The sequence below is a fragment of the Petaurus breviceps genome, unplaced genomic scaffold, assembly GCF_028583685.1.
Source record: "Petaurus breviceps papuanus isolate PSGF00001 unplaced genomic scaffold, PetGlider_PUasm1.0 90919, whole genome shotgun sequence".
NCBI lineage: Eukaryota > Metazoa > Chordata > Mammalia > Diprotodontia > Petauridae > Petaurus > Petaurus breviceps.
Genome location: NW_027187378.1, coordinates 48579414 through 48597503, shown reverse-complemented (window position 1 = coordinate 48597503; position 18090 = coordinate 48579414). Strand labels below are relative to the sequence as shown.

Sequence of the window (18090 nt, the reverse complement as noted above, 5' to 3'; positions counted from 1 at the left end):
TGTAACAGGTAAAATAATTAATCAAAGCCTTGAGTGATTTTCTCTGTATTACCTTGCTAGTATTTTTCAGCTATAATCATTTTAATAGAATAAGAAATAACTGTGGGATTTATGGTAAGAATATAGTCCTAGGTGAAAGCCTATGTGTTACAGAAAGTAAGATGTAGTCCCATGAAAATCCCTGTGTTAAGCTGATCTTAGGTATGCAACTATACGTAACTTTATATTAAAATACACCAGGGAAAAGGTAAACCTAACCTATAATGTAAAAAGACTTGCTTATTGTAATACCATAAAAAACAAACTTACTCTACTTACTGTAACATAGTAAGAAATGAGCTGTGTATTGAGACATCCTGGCCTGTTTGAGCCATGGGCCTACTTGAGTAAAAGGGTAGGCCTGCTCCTTGAGCTATACCTATCCTGCTTGTACCAAATATGAATTAAGAGAACTATAAATAACTGTGATTTCTTAGTCTGGGTCTCAAACCATACTGGGTAAACTGTAGACCCCATCTTTGTTTCTCTTAATAGAGGTTGATTTCTTTGCCCAGAAAGGCTTCCCAGTTTCTTTATTTCAGAAGAGATCCCAAAATGAAAACTCCCAGGAATATTATAGCCAAAAAAATAAAAAGAGCTCTCAGGTCAAGGAGAAAATACTAAAAATTATAAAATTGTATACCTTTTGACCTAGCAATACTACTGCAAAATCTACATACCAAAGTGATTAAAGAAAAAGTAAAAAAGCTCCACATGTACAATAATATTTATAGCAGTTCTTTTTGTGTCAGCAAAGAATTGGAGACTGAAGAGGGTGCCCATCAATTGTGGAATGGTTGAACAAGTTGTAGTATGTTATTATGATGGAATATTATTGTGCTATAAGAAATGATGAGAAGGATGCTCTCAGAAAAACCTGGGAAAACTTGTATGAACTGATAAAGTGAAGTGAGCAGACCTAAGAGAGCAGCAATTTTGTAATGTTATTTAACTGTAAAAGACTTAGTTACTCTGATCAAAACAATAATCCCTGAGTATTCCAAAGAACTCATGATGGAAAATTTTTATCCACCTCCAAAGAGAGAAATGATGAACTCTGAGTGCAGATCAAAGTATATTTGTTTTTATTTTTCTCACCATTCTTTCTTTTGGAACATGGTAGCACAGAAATATAATTTTGCATGACTTTATATGTATAATAGGTATTGTATTTTTTCCTTTCTCTATGAGTAGGGGAAGGAGTGGAGGGAAGAAGAGAATTTGGAACTGAAAAAAAATTAGCAACCAAAAAAGAAACTAACATTTTGCGGCTTCCTATTTTACCCAATTACTCTTAACAACTAGGTGTTAAAGAATTATTTTTTTGTTGCTGAATGAAGCAAAGCCCTGGTAGCCTTACCTTAATTATAGCTCTGATACCAACTGATCTCTCCTACACTTATGCCTTCTTTTAGCCCATATCTTCTCTCAGCTATCCAAGGAACCTACAATTCTCTTACAGAATCCTACATATTAGTGAGAAACAAAGGATCTGGATTAAAATCCTTTATTTTCTACTACTGTAATGGCAATAGATTATATTTGTAACCTATATATTTGCTACTGTAATTTAACTTTATGGCAGCAGAGTTGGCAACTGGTGCTCTATCATTTTATTATCTTCTCCCTTTTAAAAAGTAGTGAAGCTGAATCATTCCCAGGCTTTGCCTATCTCCACCCTAAAAAGTGATTTAGTTTTTTTTGACTATTGCCCTCTCCTCCCTGACACCATTCTCTCTGGAAAACTGATAGGTCACAATCTGCTAAGCAGCTCTCTTTTTTTAGCTTAGGTGAAATTTAATGGCTCTCAGGTCTAAGTAGTCCCTAGAGTTATTAATAGAATCACAGTATTTCAGAGCCTTCAATTAAGAAAATTCCTAACTTTCAGAGAGAAGTTTGATTCTCTGTTTTAATTTAAATTTTGTATATTTCCAACTAAGGTTAACTTTTTTATTTTTCTCAGCACAGAGTAAGCATACAAGTCTAAGTATACAAGTCTGGGTTTCTTTATATGAAGCAAAATCACGATACAGGAAATGTCTAGATAAGAGAAGTGAGAAGAGCATAGAAGAGAGTCTATTACTGGACAAGAATTGAGAGGGTAAGTTGGGGGAAAAGTGAACTTTTGGAAACTTTCCACAAGTCCTTAAAGACATGTATGTAACTGGCAGAGTTCTAAGTTCTTGGTTCTCCTGCAGAGATCCAGTCAATGGCCCAGTTTGAGCTCTCTCTTCTCTGTCAAAGCACATCTCTTCCTCTCCCTCTCTCTGTTCCTCTCCCTCTCCCACTCTCTCTCCCTCTCCCCCTCCCTCTTTGTCACTCTCTGTCTTTGTCTCTCCCTAACCCACCCTCACTCCTGTCGCAAAATCACCTGTGTTGTATCAGGTGTCTAGAATTATACAGCATCTAATTAGAATGCGTCAGCTCTTAACAGAGCAAGAAGAACTAAACCAACATCCCAGAGAGTCACTTTAAAGTGCTTTTCACAGATATAATTCAGAAAAATATGCAATAGATTCAAGAAAACCTTCAGATTCAAACATCTCCATAGTCTAAATTGTGCTAAGACCTGAGAGGGAATGCCTATCTCTCTGAAACTGAAGATCCCAGAATGCCAGTCAGTTCTTAAATCCCCATTAAATTGCCTAGGATATCAGGGAAATAATTTAACCTCACCTAGCCTCAGTTTTCTTATCTATAAAATGATGGGGCTGGATTAAATATCTCTAAGGCCACTTCCATCTCTAAATCTATTTTCCTAGAATCTGGACAGTGATACACACTAATCAAATTCAACAAATAGTTACTAAGTGCCTTATGTGCTCTGATTTTATAAGCTAATAGATGGAGGCAGCGCCCCCACCATTACCTATATTTATTTTGTACATATTTTGTATTTATTGAAATGAAATGTTTACATACCGTGTCTCCTTAAGATTGCTTCATTTTTGTCTTGTATCTCTAATGCCCAGAACAATGTATCTGTGTGTGACACACACATACACACACTTTTATTTTATATGATGGTCAAACTTTCCCTTGCCTCAGTTTGTATTGAAACCTTTTTATTTTTTTTGAGATGAAAACATTGCAAGAAAGCTACTGATGCTGAATTGACTCTGTGTCACAGGGCAGAAAGAATGTTGCTGGATCTAGTGTCAGGAAGCTTAGATTCCAGTTCTATTTCTGCCGTTTCATCCTTGTGTGACCTTGGGCAAGTCACTCAAACCTCCGAGACTTTTCCTTTTCTTCATGTAAGCTGTCTTAGATGTAAAATGGAGGGGGTTAGGCTCAGTTATCTCTAATGTCCAACTTTCCATAGATGAATGCCTTTGATATTGCATGCCATATTTTACATCTGAAGTCATTCACTGTTGGTCTAATGAGAAGAGAATGGTGAGTTTCTTCATCAGTGAGAGGTTGCTTTTTTGGAGTGAAGTGCTACAGTAGCTGATTAAAAATTCCCCCCTCCTTTGGTTATTCTTTTTATAGCTCATTTACCTTGGAACTCCAGAGTCCTAACCAGGAGGGAAGCCACTGTGATAACCTCCAATATGATATTTCCTTCTCTCTTGGAGGGCAAATTTCATGCCCTAGGCTGTAGAAGAGAAAGAAGTACTTCCTTTCTGTTTTCAGGCAGGATGATTTGAAATTGGGAAAGACAGCATGGTACCATGGAAAAAGCAATAGTTTGGCATCAGAATACCTGGGTTGCAATCTCATCACATTAGGAAGTAGGGTGTTTTTTGTATCCTATTTCTTAATTTTGTGATCTTGGGAAAATCACTTTCTCTATACCTCAATTTCCAAATATGTAAAAAAAGACCAGATGTTTTCTTAGGTCACTTCTAGCTTTACATCTTGGTCACTTCATCTACCTGGGGTTTAGTTGACTTATCTTAAAAATAAGGATCTACCTGAGATATCGCAGAATCAGTCTTTTAGTTGGAAGGGATCTCAATGGCCATCTAGGCCAACACATCCTTGAACAAGAATCCCTTCTACAATATACCCAACAACTGGTCACTCAGGTTTTCCTCAAAGACCTCAGATGAGGTAGAGCCCATTGCTCCTCAGGCAGTCCATTACACTTTTTTATATTGAGCCCAAATTGACCTCTTTACAGCTTTTGCCCCTGGCGGAATTGAGGCTCCTGGTTGCTCTGGTGCTGCCCTTTGGTCCAAACAGGATTCCAATCTTTCTTTCAAATGATAGTACTTTAAATACTTGACTAAATCACTATCATGTGTCTTCCTTTTCTAAGTTAAACATTTCCTGTTCTTTCAACTATTCTTCACATGGTGCCAAGTGGAGGACCTTCACTAGCCTGGTTGCCTTCCTCTAGAAGCCCCCTAAATTCATCAATATCTTTCCATAAATGAGATACCCAGAGGCACTTCCTGAAGGTGTCTTCTGAGTCTTTTCATTTTGTGGATTCTGGTACAGTGCTTGGATTGTTGTGTTTACATAGTGACCAAGCCACATAATCACTCTGTTGCCCAGGCAACTCTCTAGAACTCTAAGAGGAGAGAACAATGTGGCACAGTGGAAAGAACACCCTAGGAATCCAGAAGACCTTAGTCAGTCAGATCTCATCTTTCCCATATAACTGACTTGCATGATGCTGGACACACAGCATTTTCAATTTTTTGTTCCTCGGTTTCTACATCTATTAAATGGATGAATTGGTCTTGAGTGCCTCTGTATTCCTTAAGTCTATGATTTTGTAAATCCTAAATTTCATGACAGTTGCCAATCTGAATCAGCAGAGGGAGTTTTCTCCCCCAGTGCTGCCTAAGTCAATGAAATCCCAGGTCTAGCCCCTTGACCCCAAATAAGTGGATCACCAAAAGCCAGTCAGCAAACAAAACTCTTTCTAGTTAACTGGTAGGGATCAAGATGGTATAGGGTGCCCAGAGAGACTCAATTTAAATCATTTTGGGGAGGAAGGTTGTTCTAGGGTACAGCATATAACTCTTAGGGAGTTTTCAGGTGAGAACAGCATGAGCTAGGTCAAGAGAATCAAACTAGGTTTGGGAACTTGAGCTAAAGATTAGATTATCAAGCTTCTTTTAGAATAATGTATACATTTTTTAATCACTTGCAATGTACCTACTTGACATTTCTCTTTATAACTCTTATGCTTTATAATTAAACCCTAGAAAATGTACTCCTGTGATCTGGAGTGTGTGATACTAAAAGCAATAGGGAAAAGAGGGAGTGGGTGCTCAGTTGAGGTCCCCAGATATAGAAGCAGAAGGGAGAAGATCCTTAGTTCAGAGAGTCAAGCAGTTTCAAAACCCAAGAAAGTCAGGGGGCTCAATGCCCCAAGAGAAAGACTAGAGATAAGGGAGAAGGCAGTAAAAAACTCATGGAAGGCAGCTCCCTAGCCAAGGACAAGGTGCCCTCCAGGATCTTAAGAACGGTTGGTAAGGCCAAAAGACTAGGGTCCTGTCCTACCCAAACATTGGGCCCAATGTTGTCTTATCTCCCAACAGAAACAAACAGCATCAGAGCCAGCTTTTGATCAAATCAGTTTGTGCCGCAGTGTGAATGACTGATACCTTAACCCTTCCAGAAGCATTATCTGCATTTTAAATTAATTATTAAGTCCCCCAAATCTCTAGTAGTGTGACAAAGCAAAATGAAGAATTTCCAACAATACACAGAACAATTCCTGCACCAAATTCTCCTCCATGTTGTCCTGTGTTACAGAAGTGACCCTGACTTTTCCAAGATTAGTGCAGAGAAGCAAAGTCTCTGGAAGCTTCTACCATGATGCAAGGACTTGGAGGATAGTCTTTGTGCTTGTTTTCTGATGGCTCTGTGCTCTTAGGTACAGAATCTCTAAGTTCAGAGACACTATTAGTAGGCTGATTGCTTGCTGATTAATTCTTTGAGCATGGAAAACAAAGAAAAATATAAAATGGTCCTTAGTCCTATGTAACTCTTTTTCTGATTCTGCAGTGACAATGACAGAGTAGTAGAAATTGGGAGTGCAATTTTTGATTGTTTATAAGCATTAACCTTATCTATTGGGGATGTAGATGTAGGATTCTTATTTAATAGATCATAAGGATAAACTATTGGAGGGACCAAATTATCAATTAATCTTGAAATTCTTGATGTAAATGAAACCAAATGACCAAAGAAAGTTGTAACTAAATAGAAAGATGTCCCATGGCTTCTTTTGGAGAGACAAAGAAAGAAGTTGGCATAGTTGGTTTTGTCTCAGGTACAAAGGCAACAGGAAATACTATTTAGGATACATTCAGTGATTTTGTATTATATCATCCATGAAAAGTATTTGCAAAAAGACCTCCACAAAAATGGTTGCAGCTTATGTACCGATATGTGTTGCATATAGTAAGGAGAGAGGGAAATACTACATAAAACCCCTGCTTAGACCTTTCAAATTAAATCAATATATTATAAATACTTGGAGATTTCAATGCAAGGTCATGAATACGTGAAGGCAGTGAAATATATGTTGGGAAAATGTGAGTTTGGAGTAAGAAAAGAGAAAAACCAAAGATTTGTAAACTACATGCTCACTATTCTTTGTATTTTCAAGAAAATAGATACTAGATATGGCATGTACTGAATGACATAATAAAAAGTGAGATTGATTATATATTAACAGACAGGAAATGACTTATTATTTATACAAGAGTCATTGCTCAAATATTTTTCTGTATACCAGGCAGAACACTGTACTTGAGCAAAGAGAAAAATTAATGGAAAACAAGTCAAGAGAATTAGGCAGCTAGGTGGTACAATGGCTAGAGCACCAGGCCTAAAGTCAGGAAGTCTCTTTTTTATGGGTTCCAGCATCAGATATTTAATGGCTGTATGACCCTGGGCAAGTCACTTAACCTTGTTTGCTTCAATTTCCTCATCTATAAAATGATCTGGATCACAATGGATTTAGCTTAAGGAGGGAATAACATACACACTCAGGTGGGTATCTTACCCTACCGGAAAGTAGGGGGGGAGAGGATGAGAGGGGGGAATGATAGAAGGGAGGGCAGATTGGGGAGAGGGTAGTTAGAAGCATACACTTTTGTTGTTGTTGTTTGCTTTTTTGGAGGGTGCTTAGAGTTAAGTGACTTGCCCAAGGTCACATGGCTAGTTTTTGTGCTAAGTGTCTGAGGCTGGATTTGAACTCAGGTCCTCCTGACTCCAGGACCAGTTCTCTATACACTGCACCACCTAGCCACCCCCAAGAAGCACACACTTTTGAAAAGGGACAGGGTCAAAGGAGAAAATAGAATAAATGGGGCTGAGGGATAAGATGGAGGGAAATATAGTTAGACTTTCACAATATGGAAACATTTTCACACTATGGAAACATTTTGCGTAACTACACATGTACAACCTATATTGAATTGTTTATCTTCCCAGTGGGGGTGGGTGAGGAGGAAAGAAGGGAAAGAATCTGAAAATCAAAGTTTTGAAAACAAATGTTTAAAAAATTGTTTTTTTACATGCAATTGGGAAATAAGATATACAGGCACAGTGGTATAGAAATCCATCCTGCCCTACTAGAAAGTGTGTGGGGGGGATGGGGAAGGATATAAGAGGAAACAGATTGGGGGAAGGGATATTCAGTAGGTTAGTTATCTTGGGGTGGGTGGTAATGGAAAGATGAGGAAATTTGTAACTCAAAATCTTGTGGAAATGACTGTTGAAAACTAAAACTTAAATAAATAAAAAAACTAAAAAAAAAACCCTAAAAAATAAATTAAAAATTAAAAAAAGAAAGAATTAAAGTGCTGTAACAGGAATGGGAATTTGAAGATCTTCCCTGCCCCTTATTAGACCTAGGGGGGAGTTTGAAGACCTCCCCTACTTTGAAAGTAAACTGTGCCCCCAATAGGCTGACCGTAATCACATGGAGCTTGTGGTGGAGGGAATTTGCTGAAGGGTGGAGCAGAGCCCACAGGAAGCTGGTCAGAGCTAGCAAGATGGTCGGGGAGAGGACACTCAGGCAAGGAGATAGAGAGGTTTGTGAATAAATGTTGATCTTGTATTGGTTTGTGGGAAGCTAAAGGATGTTGTGGCTCTTAGTGTTATTATGACTTCTGAATATCTGTGGTACTGTGATAGAATTGGCTTTCTGGTTTTGGGATTTGGTTTTCTGGTGTCTAAATAAATCCTTCAGTTCTGTCCTCTACCTGGAGAATCTGGTATATTTTGTGATCAAATGTCATGTGATATTTATAGTGATGGTCTTTATCATGATCATGGGCACTGTAAATATTGCATTGGTGCTATAAGTGCAAAAAGGATGTGATTTAGGATTAAGGTAACACTAGCTTTACCCATTTAAAATGATATTGATGTTGCAAAATGAGAAATGAATAGGAAGAAAGGCTGTCAACAGAGATTATAAAAATTTCATAGAGAAGTTTAATCACTTTAAATCAATTACCATAATGAGGAGACCAAAACTCCTTTAGCAAACACTTGACTTAAGTTTCTAAGTGGAGAGACATGGCAGCCAAGGGAAACTCTGGTTTAGAATGTAAACTCATTTGCAAAATCTTACAGAGAAGGATGATAGAAGATTATGAGCATTATCCCCTCATCACACAGCAAGAATCTATATAGGGGAAAAAAGATGAAAGAAAGCTTGGTGAGAAATTCAGCCAAAGAAAATTATCCTTGAGGTTATTTAAGGATCAAGCTGGAAGTACAACCTGATAGAAGACAAAAATGATATTCAGTTCAGTTCAACAAGTATTTATTTGCAAAAAAATCATAATAAACTCTTTTCACCACGAAGCAGAGTGGAGCCATCATTTCTGGACTCTAAAATTATAGTCTGGGTTTTGCTTAAGAAGAAAGAGAAACCACACTGAAGAAGGCAAAGATGATTAACATGTGAAGATAGTGCAGTGGTTCCCCCTTCCCCCCTGACCTGTAGCATTAAAAAAGTTAAAGAAAGAGAATGATGTATTAAATGGAAAAAGTTTACAGCTAAAACCATCATAGGCCTATTGCATGAAGGCCTACAGGAGAAAGCCAATGCCTAGGACACCCATTCCACCTCCCTAGTAAGCATTTAATAAATAATTTTTTGTGCATTAATCAATTCAAGATATTCAAGACAGAAATACTGTACAAGGTAAAAACCTCATGAAAAACATAAATTTGTACTTAATGTTCCCATACCCCATACCCATTCATTCTATTCATTGAGCAAAGAAACTCATAGACTAGTGCTTCTGCATTTGGCTTTGGGTATCTCCCAAGTTTCCTTTTGACACTTACCTCAAGCTAGAAGCCCTCTCTCACTGAGAAGTGGTAGCAAATGAGTCTTTCCAGGCCAGAGAGAAATAATACTTAAAGGAAAGAGGACTGAAAACCTAACAGCAGACAATATTCATCCCCCAAGAGTTTACTCTGGACTGAGCTCAAGAGCCCACTAACCCCAATATTGCTTCAATACAAGGAAACTGATGACAATGGGCATTGGATTCTGTGCAGAAGCAGAAGTGTGAGAAGCCAAAGAGTGAGGCAGGAAAAGAGAGACAAATCACTGTGGATACCAGATAAAAGTGAAAAGTGAAAAGAAAAAAAATTGAATAAAAATCTAGTTCATAAACAGATAAGCCAGAAGAGGGTATCGTAGAGACAGAAGGAAGAATGAGTTTGAACCTCAGAGAGAGACTTAAATGCTATGAAGTATTATATGATGAAAATTATCTGATGAAAAAAGAGAATATTGCAAACTTTTCAGAAACCATGAGAAAACAGCAAGACATTCCAGAATGATTCAAAAGAGAATTAAACACATTGGGATGAAATTATATCAGAAATCAGAGTTCTTCAAGCAGAATAATTTAAAAAACCCTCAATACCACACAAATAGAAGAGAAGTTGAATACAAATATAAAATCCCCTCTTTACAGATGTAAACCTATTTGTGTTTAATGGTAGCCATTTGTAGGTTGGGGGGAGGTGTAACAACCCTTAGGATTTCTAGCTGAGTCTTACCTTTCCCAGGTCTTCAGTGCACATGCTGGCTATGTCCTGCATGTTCACATAAAGGAGAAGTCCTTTTAAACATTTGTTTTTTAAAACTTTGAGTTCCAGATTTTTTCCCTTCTTCCATCCTCACCTGCCCCCACTGGGAAGATAAGCAATTCAATATAGGTTGTACATGGTAGTTACCCAAATCATTTCCATAGGAGTTATATTGTGAAAGACTAACTATATTTCCCTCCATCCTATCCCACTCCCCCACTTATTCTATTTTCTCCTTTGACCCTGTCCCTTTACAAAAATGTTTGCTTCTAACTACCTTCTCCCCCAATCTGCCCTCCTTTCTATCATCCCCTTCTTATCCCCTACCCCCCTATTTTCCTGTAAAAAACAATTGAATGTGTATGTTATTCCCTCCTTAAGTCAAATTCAATGAGAATAAGGTTGTCCAATTCCTTTTCATCTTCCTGTTCTTCCCCTCCATTGTAACAGTTTTCTCTTGCCTCTTTTATATGAGATAATTTACCCTCATCTATCTTTCCTTTTCTCCTCCCAATAAATTCCTCTCTCACCTCTAAATTTTATTTTTTAGATATCATCCCTTCATATTCAACTCATCCTGTGCCCTCTATCTATGTATATGTGAACATACATATGCCCATACTTATATACATATTTATATACACATACACACTCCTATACATACATATATATGTATGTATACACACACATATATTCCCTTCAACTATCCTCATAATGAGAAAAGTCTTATGAGTTACAATTATTGTTTTTCCATGTAGGAATGTAAATAGTTCAACTTTAATATGTTCCTTAAGATTTCTTTTTCCTGTTTACCTTATCATGCTTCTCTTGCTTCTTGTATTTGAAAGTAACATTTTCTGTTCAGCTCTGTTTTTTTCATAAAGAATGCTTGAAAATCTTCTATTCCATTGAATGACCATATTTTCCCCTGTAGCATTATACTCAGTTTTGCTGGGTAGGTGGTTCTTGGTTTTAGTCCTAGCTCCTTTGGACTCTAGAATATCATATTCCAAGCCCTTTGATCCCTTAATGTAGAAGCTGCTAGATCTTGTGTTATCCTGATTGTGTTTCCACAATACTCAAATTGTTTCTTCCTGACTGCTTGCAGTATTTTCTACTTGACCTGGGAACTCTGGAATTTGGCTATAATATTCCTAGGAGTTTTCTTTTTGGGATCTTTTTCATCAGGCAATCAGTGAATTCTTTCAATTTTTATTTTGCCTTCTTGTTCTAGAATATCAGGGCAATTTTACTTGATAATTTCTCGAAAGCTGGTGTCTAGGCTCTTTTTTTGATCATGGATTTCAGGTAGTCTAATAATTTTTAAATGATCTCTCCTGGATCTATTTTCCAGGTGAGTGGTTTTTCCAATGAGATATTTCACAATGCCTTCTATTTTTTTCATTTGTTTGGATCTGTTTTATAGTATCTTGATTTCTTATAAAGTCATGAGCTTCCAATTGCGCCAATATAATTTTGAAGGAGTTATTCTCTTCAATGGGTTTTTGAAATTCCTTTTCCATCTGGCAAATTTGACTTTTTTAAGGCATTCTTCTCATTGGCTTTTTGGGCTTCTTTTGCTATTTGAATTAGTCTATTTTTTTAAGGTATCATTTTCTTCAGTTTATTTTTGGGTCTCCTTTAGTAGGCTGTTGACTCACTTTTCATGATTTTCTTGCATCATTCTCATTTCTCTTCCCAATTTTTCCTCCACTTCTCTTACATGATTTTCAAAATCCTTCTTGAGCTCCTCCATGGCCTGTAACCAATTTATATTTTTCAAGAACTCTCGAATGCAGGAGTTCTAACTTTGCTGTCTTCCTCCCACTCCATGCCTTGATCCTTTTTGTCCCCCCAAAAGGATTCTATGGTCTGTTTGTGCTTCCTCTGCTTGCTCATATTGGCAGCCAATTACTTGACTTTTGAGCTCTTTGCCACGGTAGAACTCTGTTTCCATAATAGACAGAGCTTTCCCCCAAATCAGTGGGGTTTTTGCAGCTGCCAGAGCTATTAAGAGGGTGCTCTCTCTATAACCCCCACAAGCTCTTGCTTACTGGCCACACATCCCAGGACCCAAGGCTGCAATCTAGATCCAAGCAGGTTAAAGCAAGAGTGATTACCCTCTGAATGGTCACTTGGTCCCCCTATGATCTGCAGGCCAGGAGCTCCTTAAGGACCCATGTGGTGTTTTCACTGCTTCTTACCCTGGAGGCAGGGGCCAAACTGCACTCTTCTATTCCCCCCCCCCCCAATTCTGTCAGAGTTCCCCATTGACCTTTTACTTTGTCTTTGGCGTTTATGGGTTGATAAGTCTGGAAACTGCTACAGCTGCTGGTGATTCACTCTCCTGAAGTCTGCTCTGGCTGCTGCTGGTCGGGCTGCTCTGAGCCCAGAACCATGGCTCATGTGGGACTGTGCTAGGCTCCCAGTTCAGTGTGATAGGCCCTTCCTGTTGGACTGTCAAGCTGCCTTCAGCAGGAGATTTGTTTCTCTCTGTCTCTTTGTGGGTTCTGTTTTAGTCCTAGCTCCTTTGGCCTCTAGAATATCATATTCCAAGCCCTTTGATCCCTTAATGTAGAAGCTGCTAGATCTTGTGTTATCCTGATTGTGTTTCCACAATACTCAAATTGTTTCTTCTAAAGTTTGTTTAGAATAATTTTTTTTACATGTATTGGAAGTGATTGGAGCAGGAGCTGACAGCAAGTTTGTGCTTTTACTCCACTATCTTGGCTCTGCCCCTGCAATGTACTTCTGACCACTCATCTGTACTCTACTACCTGGTTCTCCATGAGAGCCTTGTACTTGTGAACCAGCATTAAGGATGCTCTCTGTGTCCATGGAACAAAGCAAGAATAACCCAACAAGAGTAGCTGTATCTAGAATCCAGCCCGGTAGTGAAATGTGTTTGAAAAAAAAAGTATGTTTGAAGAGCGTTGTAACCTCTTACATAAAGAGCACCTGTTATTAAGCATATGTATACATACATACACATATACACACATATACATACATACACACATATATAATACATGTAAACATCTATACTACATACACAAAGCAAGTGAAGTTCATATATGTGTAAAACAAATGTATATGTGTGTGTATATAGATGTATGTGCACAATATACACACACAATAGATGTATGCGCACAAAATACACATGCACACACACAAAATAGGTGTAGTAAAGTGAGTTTCCCCACTGGGTGTTCACAGATCCAGTTTCCCTCCAAATGCTTCACAGGTGAACTAACTAAACGTGCATGTACTACCCTGATAATATACATATATATGTACATGTATGTGTATATGCATGTGGATGTAGATGTGCGCACGTAACATTTAGACTTAAAGAGCTAAGGGCACTAAGAGGTTAAATGACTACCTAGGGTTGCACAGTCAGGATGTAGTGAAAGCAGAACTTGAAACAGGTTTTCCTACTTCCAAACCTGATTTTCTATCTGTTATGCCATGTTCCCTCTCTATGCAAAAAAATCTTTTAAAAATCTTTGCCAATTAAGATTTCATAATTTCATACTCCCTCATAATGAATCTAAAAAAATTACAAATAATAATGCACAAAAAATGCCTTCCAATTTTAGACAGAATGTTTAGTTTGGAGTCAATACAGTTGCCAGATGCCTTGGTTCAGCTGGTTTTCAACGACCTTGATCAGGTTGACAGGCATGCAGAGAAGCTGCTGAAGCAGGGTTGATATTATGCCACAACTCTCTTCAGATTCTGAAAAGTACAATTCAGGGCTTTGTGAATTGTGTATCTAACCTGAGCTGGGAAATTTCACAAAGTCATCTACTTTATTAAACAGTATGTCATTAACTTGCAGCCTTTTCTAGAGCACAGAGATTGATAGAAAAAAAAGGAAGGAAGGAAGTTTCTAGCCTGTGGCTCACTCATTTTGCAAAGAAGATTTGGGGCTGAGGACACCATGGGCTGAGACTTTCCAACCTGTTCAACCTCAGTTCTTTCCCTCCACCTCTACTTATCCTGGGTCTACAGAGGAAGGGAGATGGTTATCTTTTCTTCTCTAGGCCAGGCTCTGACCTGGTGCAAGAGGAAAATAAGGGGGCAGGAGGCAAAGAAATGAACTAGAGAAAGTTCTGTTAGAAAGCACCTCAGTAAGGACTCTTGTCACTTGAAGTTACCTCCCATGAATGTTCTAGTAACAATGACAAACATTTATTTAACACTTGTGTGTTCAGAACTATGCTTTGTGATGGAGGAGATACAAAGTTTAGGTAAATTGTCATGGATCTCATAGTTTAATAAAAGAATAAGACATAAATATAGAAAAATCATAATCTATAACATTACATGGTAAAGTGTATTATAGAGGTGCAAAATAAAATGTTATGTAGGATGAGAAGGGGAAGGTCATTTTCCCCAGTAAGATCATGGAAAACCTCATGGAGGAGTTAGTATTTGAATTGGGCTTTAGAGGATGGGTAGCAGTTCAAAACAAATGAAGAAGCTTTCCAAGTATGAGAAACAGTGTGTCAGTGGATGCAGAGGAGTCCAGTTCAGGACAAGTTTAGGGTGGCAGGGATGTTCCACAGAAGCATCCCACTTGGAAGACACAGCAGAGGGGCTTCTGTGTACACAGTCTTCACTGTTTACCTTCCAGAGAAGTGGTATTTCTCTCTCCTCCTTGCATACCATCCTATGCTTTATATTTAGCAACCCATATCCCGGGCATAACTTATGTGTTCTTTTGGAAAGCAATTTTCTCCTCTGGGCAACTTTCCAGCTAGAAAGATCCAAAACCATACCCAGTGTGGTTAGTACCCACCTAGGAACATGAAACCTGCCTGGGAATCTGGGTTTCTGATGGACTGGAGGTTCACTTAGGTCCCTTCTAATATCAAGTCTCATCTGCTTTGACAAAGGAGTTTCAAGATGGCAGGCAGAGGCTTCAAAGCCTCAGCCCTCAATGTAATTAATTAAAGTCTGGCTCAACCACAAAGCCAAATGAGGGGAGCTAGCAGTTCTCAATCAATCAATGTTTTTAGTGACTATGAGTTATATTCTCAGCAAGGCACGGTAGGAATACAAAGAATCAGACCTGATCCCCATCTCCAGGGGAATTGCTAATGTTCCAGGGAAAATGAGGCAGCATATTGTAATAGAAAGAGGATTGAGTTTGGAGTCAGATGACTGGACTGATATACTATTTCAACCCTGATATGTGGCTGGGTGACCTTGGAGAAGTCCCTTAACTTCTCTGGGCTTTGGTTTCCTCATCTGTAAAATGAAGATAATAATAATTCTAGTACATATATCATGGGTTTATTGTCAATGATTATATTTTATTCTTCCTCCTAAATTATTATTGCATGTAGAATGGTTGGACTATCTGGTCTCCAAAGTCTATGCTTATTTCTCCCCCTCCCCTTTTCAAAAGTAGGATGATTGAACTTTCTCCCCCCCACCCTCCCTTAGAAACTTACTTCAATGGCTAACTTATAGCTGAAAGTAATTTTAATTAGGCCTTTTTTGGAAGGACAGGGGAGACAATCAGGGTTAAGTGACTTGCCTAGGGTCACACAGCTAGTAAGTGTCTGAGGATGGATATGAACTCAGGTCCTCCTGACTCTAGGGCTGGTGCTCCATGCACTGTACCACCTATATTGCCCCTAATTGATGTAAAAAAATAATTAATAAATTGAAGCAGTTTATTCAGATTGCTAGACCTCAACAAAACTTTTTTGCTTCTGGAGACTAGATCTTTTGTTGGACCTCTGGGTGTGATTGTTTAGCTCCCCCAGACAGGTACAATGACTCAGTTTTCTGATATGGCAATTTCTATCAACCCTGGTCTTAGTTTAGTGGCACTGGCACATTCACTCTAGGAATACATTTCTTTGCAGGAGATTGTGCCTATAGTTAGGCTGTAGACACGAAGAAGTATTGTCTAGGAATATCAGCAGATTAAAAAACTCAAATTGATTTCTGTAAGAGAGGGAAATTTAAGAGGGTTAGAAGAAGGAATAATTGTCTTTCTCCTCTGTGATTTATTAGGGAGGCACTGTGCTAGAATGGACAGAGGACAGGACTTGAGACCAGGAAAATATATGTTTAAATGCTACCTTTGACACTTACTGGTTGTGTGACTCTGGTCAAGTCACTTAACCAACATAGCTTCAGTTCTCTCATTTGTAAAATATGAACAGTAATATCTATTGCACTTACCTCACAGAGCTGTTTGAGGATCAAGTGACAACATATACATAAAACACTTTTGAAACCTTAAAATGCTGCAGAAATTATTACATATGTGTCAGTTACTGGAAATATTCTCCAGCAGGATGGGAGAAAAGATGCAGGGAGAAAACAAAAAGTATGAAGAAGGGGAATGGAATTTAAGCTATGATTATAAGGATCAAGAGGTTGGAGGATGTAAAAATGTGATTCAAAGGACGAAAGGAAGAAGAGAGACTTCTGAGTCTTTGTAGATGTCCTATAGCACATCTTCCTCCTTTCCAAAATAGATGGGTCCAGACCTTACGAGAGGAAAGCAGCTCTGTGGAAAGATAAGGAGAGTAAGAGCATCTTTTGCTAGCCCTAGGGATGAGAGGAGTGTGTAATTGAATGAACTCACAGGATCATAGTATAATGCATCTTTTAGGTTTGTTGCTGATGTAAACCTGCTCAAAGTTGAAAAAGAAAATGTTACTCCGAAAGGGAAGTTGCTGAAGGTTGATTCTGACTCAGAGTTCTGAGACAAGCAATTAACAAGTTTTGAATGTGACCAGGTGCAGTAAACTGAGAAGTTATAGACACCAGAATTTTTGTATTATTTTGTGACAAATATAATTTATCTGATTATAGACAGAAGATGAGAATTTGAATACTAATTATAGGCCAAGGCTGATTTGTTCACAGAGAGAATTCAGAGTTTGAACCTAGAATGAGGAGAGATATGGAGGGTCAGATTTAATAACTACATCAGTTAAGTTTGAAGATGGAAGTGACTGATGTTATAGTTACATTTGAAGAGTAAGCCTAACTGATCAGAAAAAGATTGAAAGCAGAGCATCAGAGAAGTCATTCATTAAATAAAATAGTTTGATTGAAATTCCCTTTCTTGTTAGGTGTTATTCAAGCACAGTGTGTATCACCTCAACTTAGCACCAAAAGTATCTATTCAGTATTAATGTTTATTTTCAAGAAGCTTTTATCTCCAGTTCTGAGATAGAAAGAGGACACTGATGTTTATAGTTTTAGAGTTATGAATTGCCTTAAGAACACAAGCACTCACTCATTTGTTTCCTTGACAGTTTTCTATTAGTCCACTATCCCCAACGAATATTGAGTGCATCACTGGGAGGGTATGCTTCAGATTTATGTGTTCGTTGCATATTTATTATTTATAAATTTTCTTTAATGTAAGGATGTCATGATAATATTTTTTGCCTTCTTAATAAGTGGTTATGTTTAATATCTAAAAGTGTCATTATTGTGAATGGTTGGTTTTGTAAATAGATATGCATTGCTGGGGGCTTGAGAGCTAGAGTAGTGAGTCAGTAGGAAAGTATTTCCTCTCAGCCAGGTTACCTCTAGTACCCTGAGAGAATTTGACTAAAACCATATGGTAGTGGTACTTCTCTGGGAACCTTGGCCTACCAGTGTGGGAAGAAGCAGTAGTGAGCAAGCCAACCCTGGGGGTATTGTAGTGTGGGTGACCGCTAATACTCCTTTTACAATATAATATCAAAGTTAGAAGAGACCTCAAAAAAAACCACACGTACTGTGTGCTGGGCTCTGTGCTAAGCACTAGAAAGATACAAAGAGAAACATCCTCCAGGACAGCCCTGACGGGCAGAGACTGAAGAGAAGGTGAGGAAGGGGAGCATTCTTAGCATGGAGGACGGGTAGCATACAGGGAAGGAAGCAGGAGTTCCATGCCTAACCCCCCCCCCCCCCCCCCCCCCCCCAGACACAACCACACAAACAACACACCCAAAAACACACAAATATCACACACACCACACTACAACTATT

At 38.3% G+C, this 18090-nt stretch overlaps 1 long non-coding RNA gene across 1 annotated transcript in view; it reads left to right on the top strand.

Moving 5' to 3' along the window:
• Positions 1–2006: 2006 nt before the first annotated feature.
• The window catches only part of LOC138152144 (uncharacterized), a 40393-nt gene continuing 24309 nt past the window's right edge, over positions 2007–18090 (top strand). Inside the window, exon 1 of the long non-coding RNA XR_011166044.1 lies at positions 2007–2140. This is a non-coding gene — a long non-coding RNA (uncharacterized lncRNA). The remainder of the gene's footprint in view (positions 2141–18090) is intronic.